Source organism: Arachis ipaensis, chromosome B4, assembly GCF_059453495.1.
Source record: "Arachis ipaensis isolate K30076 ecotype BB chromosome B4, ASM5945349v1, whole genome shotgun sequence".
Taxonomy (NCBI): domain Eukaryota; kingdom Viridiplantae; phylum Streptophyta; class Magnoliopsida; order Fabales; family Fabaceae; genus Arachis; species Arachis ipaensis.
In genome coordinates, this window is record NC_142439.1 from 79,509,519 (window position 1) to 79,515,795 (window position 6,277).

General features: G+C 41.3%; 1 non-coding gene across 1 annotated transcript; it reads left to right on the plus strand.

Annotated features, from left to right (window-relative positions):
• Window positions 1-4,839: 4,839 nt before the first annotated feature.
• LOC148568064 (small nucleolar RNA R71) lies at window positions 4,840-4,943 on the plus strand. The gene has a single exon (XR_015882362.1). It is a non-coding gene; the product is annotated as a small nucleolar RNA R71 (small nucleolar RNA).
• The last annotated feature ends 1,334 nt before the right edge of the window (window positions 4,944-6,277 follow it).

Consider the following 6,277-nt stretch of genomic DNA (forward strand, 5'->3'; position numbering starts at 1 on the left):
CAGAAACTACTTTACCCTTTTTATTGAAACAACTAAAAGAAACAGCAACAAGGTATTACCTCAGGTTGGGTTGCCTCCCAACAAGCGCTTCTTTAACGTCATTAGCTTGACGGTCAGCTTCCTCAGTTGAGGTGATATTTAACTTTGTCCTTCTCCTCCACATCTCCCAAGTAATGTTTGAGTCTTTGACCGTTAACAATGAAGGTTCGTTGTGACTTTTCTTCCATGATTTCTACTTGTCCATAATTGGAGACCTTGGTGACAAGGAATGGTCCAGACCACCTTGATTTTAGCTTCCCTGGAAATAGCTTCAGCCTAGAATTGTAGAGCAATACTTTTTGCCCTTCTTCAAATTTCCTTGGGGCTATGTTGCTGTCATGCTTCTTCTTTGCTCTTTCTTTGTAAATTTTGGCATTCTCATAAGCTTCCGCTCTGAATTCTTCCAACTCTTGAATTTGCAACATCCTTCTTTCTCCAGCGGCTTTGTTGTCCAAGTTCAGAAGTTTCAAGGCCCAGTATGCCTTGTGCTCCAACTCCAGTGGCAGATGGCACGCTTTTCCATATACTAGTTGGTAAGGAGACATTCCAATTGGTGTTTTGAAAGCTGTCCTATATGCCCAAAGAGCATCATCTAGCTTAATCGACCAGTCCTTTCTTGAAGTTCCCACAGTTTTTTCCAGGATTCTTTTGAGTTCTCTGTTAGATATTTCGGCTTGCCCACTTGTCTGTGGATGGTATGGTGTGGCTACCCTGTGTTTGACTCCATATTTTAGGAGCAATGCCTCTAATGGTTTGTTGCAAAAGTGGCTTCCTCCATCACTGATGATTGCTCTTGGAACCCCAAAACGGCAAAAAATGTGTTTTCTGAGGAAGTTCATGACTACCTTATTATCATTGGTTGGAGTTGCTATTGCTTCAACCCATTTAGAGACATAGTCTACTGCCACAAGAATGTAATTATTTGAGTATGAGGAGGGAAAGGGTCCCATGAAATCTATCCCCCATACATCAAACAATTCAAGTTCCAGAATGAATTGTTGTGGCATTTCATTTCTTCTTGGCAGGTTCCCAGCTTTCTGGCATTCATGGCAGTGCTTCACTAATTCTTTTGCATCTTTGAAGATAGTAGGCCAATAAAAACCACACTGCAACACCTTAGCTGCTGTTCTTTCTCCTGCAAAGTGCCCTCCATAAGTGGAGCCATGGCAGTCCCATAAAACTTCCCTTCCTTCTTCCTCGGATATGCATCTTCTGAGTATGCCATCGGAACATTTTTTGAACAAGTATGGTTCGTCCCAGATGAAGTATTTGGCATCATTTACCAATTTCTTTCTTTGATGTTTGTTAATTTCCAAAGGTACACTCCCAGTGGCCTTGAAGTTTGCTATGTCTGCAAACCAGGGTGCTTTGTGAATTATCATGAGTTGTTCATCAGGAAAGCACTCATTTACATGTGTGCTTTGTGTGCTTCCTTCTTCACATGGTATCCTTGATAAATGATCTACCACCTTGTTCTCTACACCCTTCTTGTCTTTGATTTCAATGTCAAATTCCTGCAACAAAAGAACCCATCTAATAAGTCTCGGTTTAGATTCTTGTTTAGCAAGTAAATATTTTAAAGCTGAATGATCAGTGAAGACAATGACTTTAGATCCAATGAGATAAGATCTAAATTTTTCAAATGCAAAGACTATTGCCAAGAGTTCTTTTTCAGTGGTTGTGTAATTCCTTTGGTTAGCATTCAAGACTTTACTGGCATAATAAATCACATGTACCAAATTGTCTTTCCTTTGTCCTAACACTGCCCCTATAGCAAGGTCTGATGCATCACACATCAGTTCAAAAGGTAAGTTCCAATCAGGTGGGGCAATGATAGGTGCAGAGGAAAGTTTTTGCTTCAAAAGTTCATAGGCTAGCATGCAACTTTTATCAAATACAAAGGGTGTATCAGAGACAAGCAAGTTACTCAAAGGTTTGGCTATTTTAGAAAAGTCTCTAATAAACCTTCTGTAAAAACCAGCGTGTCCCAAAAAGCTCCTAACTGCCTTGACATTACTTGGTGGAGGTAGTTTTTCAATGATTTCCACCTTAGCTCTGTCCACCTCCATGCCTCTATTAGAGATTTTGTGGCCAAGGACTATTCCTTCTGTGACCATGAAATGACACTTTTCCCAGTTTAATACTAGGTTAGTCTCTTGGCACCTCTTAAGCACCAAGGCAAGGTGGTGTAGGCAGCTGGAAAAAGAATCCCCAAACACAGAAAAATCGTCCACGAAGACCTCAATAAATTTTTCAATCATGTCCGAAAAGATGGACAGCATGCATCTTTGGAAAGTGGCAGGTGCATTGCACAATCCAAAGGGCATGCGTCTATAAGCAAAAACTCCATATGGACAAACAAATGATGTTTTCTCTTGATCACTAGGATCAACTACTATTTGGTTGTAGCCTGAATATCCATCCAAGAAGCAATAGTAAGCATGTCCGGCAAGCCTTTCAAGCATCTGATCCATGAATGGGAGTGGGAAATGATCTTTTCTGGTGGCTTCATTGAGCTTCCTGTAGTCTATGCACATCCTCCACCCAGTAACGGTTCTTGTGGGTATGAGTTCGTTCTTCTCATTTGGCACCACAGTTATGCCACCTTTCTTGGGAACTACATGGATGGGACTAACCCATGGGCTATCAGAAATGGGGTAGATTACCCCTGCCTGCCATAACTTCCTGACTTCCTTTTGTACCACTTCTTTCATGACGGGATTCAATCTTCTCTGAGCTTGAATGGAGGGTCTAGCATCCTCTTCTAACAAGATTTTATGCATGCATATGGATGAACTTATCCCCTTCAAATCAGCTAGGGTCCATCCAATGGCATCTTGATGAGTTTGCAGCACCTTGATCAATTCTTCTTCCTGTTCTTGGCTCAAGGCCGAGCTAATGATAACAGGGTGACTCTCATCACTACCCAAGTATGCATACTTGAGATTAGGGGGCAATGCTTTGAGCTCAGGTTTTGGTGCTTCCTTTTCTTCTTTCACTTTCTTTGGCATGCTTAGCATGGTTGTGTCAGCACCCTTGATATCACTAACTTCAATATCCTTGGTGAACTCCTCCTCTGCCACTTCCTTTATTGTTTCCTCAAAAGTTTCTTGTACTGCAATGTCCACTACATCAACCCTCATGCATTCCCTTAGTGATTCTGATGGATAGCTCATTGCCTTGAATACATTAAACACCAATTTCTCATCATGTAGTCTAAGAGTGAGTTCACCCTTTTGTACATCTATGATGGCTCCAGCAGTAGCTAGGAAGGGTCTTCCCAGAATTATTGAAGCTTTGGCTTCTTCCTCCATATCTAACACTACAAAATCAGCAGGAAATATAAATTCTCCCACTTTCACCAACAAATCCTCAACTATCCCATGAGGGAATTTAAAAGTTCGATCTGCCAATTGGAGGGCCATTCTTGTTGGTTTGGCTTCCTCAATCTTCATTCTTCTCATCATTGTTAGCGACATCAAATTGATGCTGGCCCCTAAGTCACACAAGGCCTTCTCCACCATGACTTCTCCTATAATGCAGGGGATTTGGAAACTGCCTGGGTCCTTCAATTTCTGAGGCAATTTGTGCTGAATGATGGCACTGCATTCTTCAGTTAACAACACAGTTTCCTCATTTCTCCAGCTTCTCTTCTTGGTCATTAATTCTTTTAAGAATTTTGCATAGAGTGGCATTTGCTCTATTGCCTCAGCAAAGGGAATGTTGATTTGAAGCTTCTTGAAAATCTCCAAGAACCTAGAGAATTGGCCATCCTTTTCAATTTTTATCAAACGTTGAGGATAAGGTGCTTTAGGTGTGTAAGGCTTCAAGACCTCTTTTTCTTTTTCTTTTGTTGCAAACGGTGTAACAGATTGTCCTTGTTCTTTGTCTTTCACATTTTCCTTTGCTTCATCCTCTGTGGTTTCCCTTGAAATCTCCTTTAGATTCTTTCCACTTCTGAGGGTTATGGCCTTACATTCCTCCCTTGCAATAGCCTTGGCAGCATGAGAACCGCTTGTCCCAGGGGCTTGCTTAGTCAAATACAAAATTTGATTTTTTAGCTTCTGGATGGCAGCTCCTTGGTTTTGCAAGTTAGAATTTACTTCTTCCTTAAAAGCTTTCAATTCAATTATGTCTTGGCTCATGGTTGCAAGCATTCCTTCTATCCGGTTTAATTGATCTTGAAATTGTTGGTTCGGATTAGGTTGGGTATGTTGATTATTTTGGCCATGATATGATGGTTGGTGGTAAGTGTTTTGTGTGGCTTGGTATGATCTTTGGTTGGAGTTTTGGTATGTGGAATTGTTATGTTGGTTGTGGTTGTAAGGTTTGTGGTTTTGTGGTGGGGTTTGTTGGTTTCCCCACCCAAAGTTTGGGTGGTTTCTCCAGCCTGGGTTGTAAGTGTTGGAATGTGGATCATATGATTGCCTTTGTTGGTTTCCCACATAGTTAGCCTCATCCCAATCACCTCCTTCAATGCCTACTTCCTCTTGATCTTGTGTGTGTATTGCAGCCACTTGCTTTGTTTCTAATTGCCTGGTAAGCTCTGCTAGTTGCTTGGCAAACACCTTGTTTTGGGCTAGAATTGTATCAACATGGTTCAGCTCCATGACTCCCTTAGTGTTGTGCCTTTCTGATGCATAGTAGTACTCATTCTCAGCCACTGTCTCGATCACTTCAATGGCTTCTTCCACAGTCTTTTTCCTGTTCAATGAACCTCCTGATGAATGGTCTACAGCCTTCCTTGATTCATAAGAGAGCCCATCATAGAAGATGTGCAGTTGCACCCAATCATGGAACATGTTTGGTGGGCATTTCCTTGTCAAGTCCTTGAATCTCTCCCATGCCTCGTAGAGAGTTTCACCATCTTGTTGTCTAAAAGTCTGAACCTCAGATCGAAGCCTATTGACCTTTTGTGGAGGGTAGAAACGTGCCAGAAACTTGCTTTCCACCTCATCCCATGTTGTTAGACTCCCCCTTGGGAATGATTCCAGCCACTTAGCTGCTTTGTCCCTAAGTGAAAATGGGAACAAAAGCAGTTTATAGGCATCTTCCTGGACTCCATTGGACTTCACAGTGTCACAAATTCTCAGGAATTTTGTGAGATGTTGGTTTGGGTCTTCATTAGCACTTCCTCCAAAGGAACAATGATTTTCCACAAGTGATATTAGCTGTGGCTTGAGCTCAAAATTGTTGGCCTGAATGGGTGGTTTCTGGATGCTACTACCACAATTCCCAGAGGTTGGGTTTATGTATGAACTAAGAACCCTCCTCTCAGGGATGGCATCGTTTTCATCAGCTCTCTCATGGTTGTGAACTTCTCTATCCATGTTGAGATCTAAAGCTTCCTCAAAATTGTCCTCAGATTCTCCTTCAGATTCCTCTTCTCCCACTACTCTCTTCCCTCTTGCTTCCCTTCTAAGTCTATGAAGGGTCCTCTCTGGTTCGGTATATGGAGGAGTTGATGTCTCTCCTCTCCTACCTGTCATACAAGAACACAGCTCAAACACAAACAAGTGAAATACTCTTGGTTAATGGAAGAGTATGGTTAGCTCAATTGAGGAATTAATTCAAACAGTTAGTGAGTCAGTGAGTTAGTTGCATGAGTTTAAAGGCATAAAGAAGGAAAGCATGTAACCAAGTGCAGAAATTAAAATTCAACAAGTATCTTGAACAGAATTAACAAAGCAAGAGAAAATTGCTCAATCTAGTTAGCTTCCAATTTGAGAATTGTCAATCGAAAACCAATCCCCGGCAACGGCGCCATAAACTTGATGCGCATAAACTAGTTATGCTACGATTTAGGAAATTGCACGATCGGCAAAATTCCTTCCGGCAAGTGCACCGGTTATCGTCAAGTAAAAACTCACAATAGAGTGAGGTCGAATCCCACAAGGATTGGTTGAGTGAGCAATTCGGATTAGAAGTGTGTTCTAGTTGAGCGGAATCAAGATTTGAGATGAGAATTGCGGAATGTAAAATTGGCGGGAAAAGTAAATGACAAGAAAATTAAATGGCAGAATCTTAAATTGCATGAATTAAAGAGCAGAAACTAAATTGCTGAAATTAAAAGGGAATGGGGGTGATTGCATGAATTGAGTTGCAGAATGTAAAGAGAAAGGGGAAATCAGAAATGGGGAATTCATTGGGTTATAGGAGATATTGAGATCTCCGAATCAAAACATGTTTATCTCTTCCTCAACCAATGCGTTCATTAAATTTTGCTTGGCAATCTTAT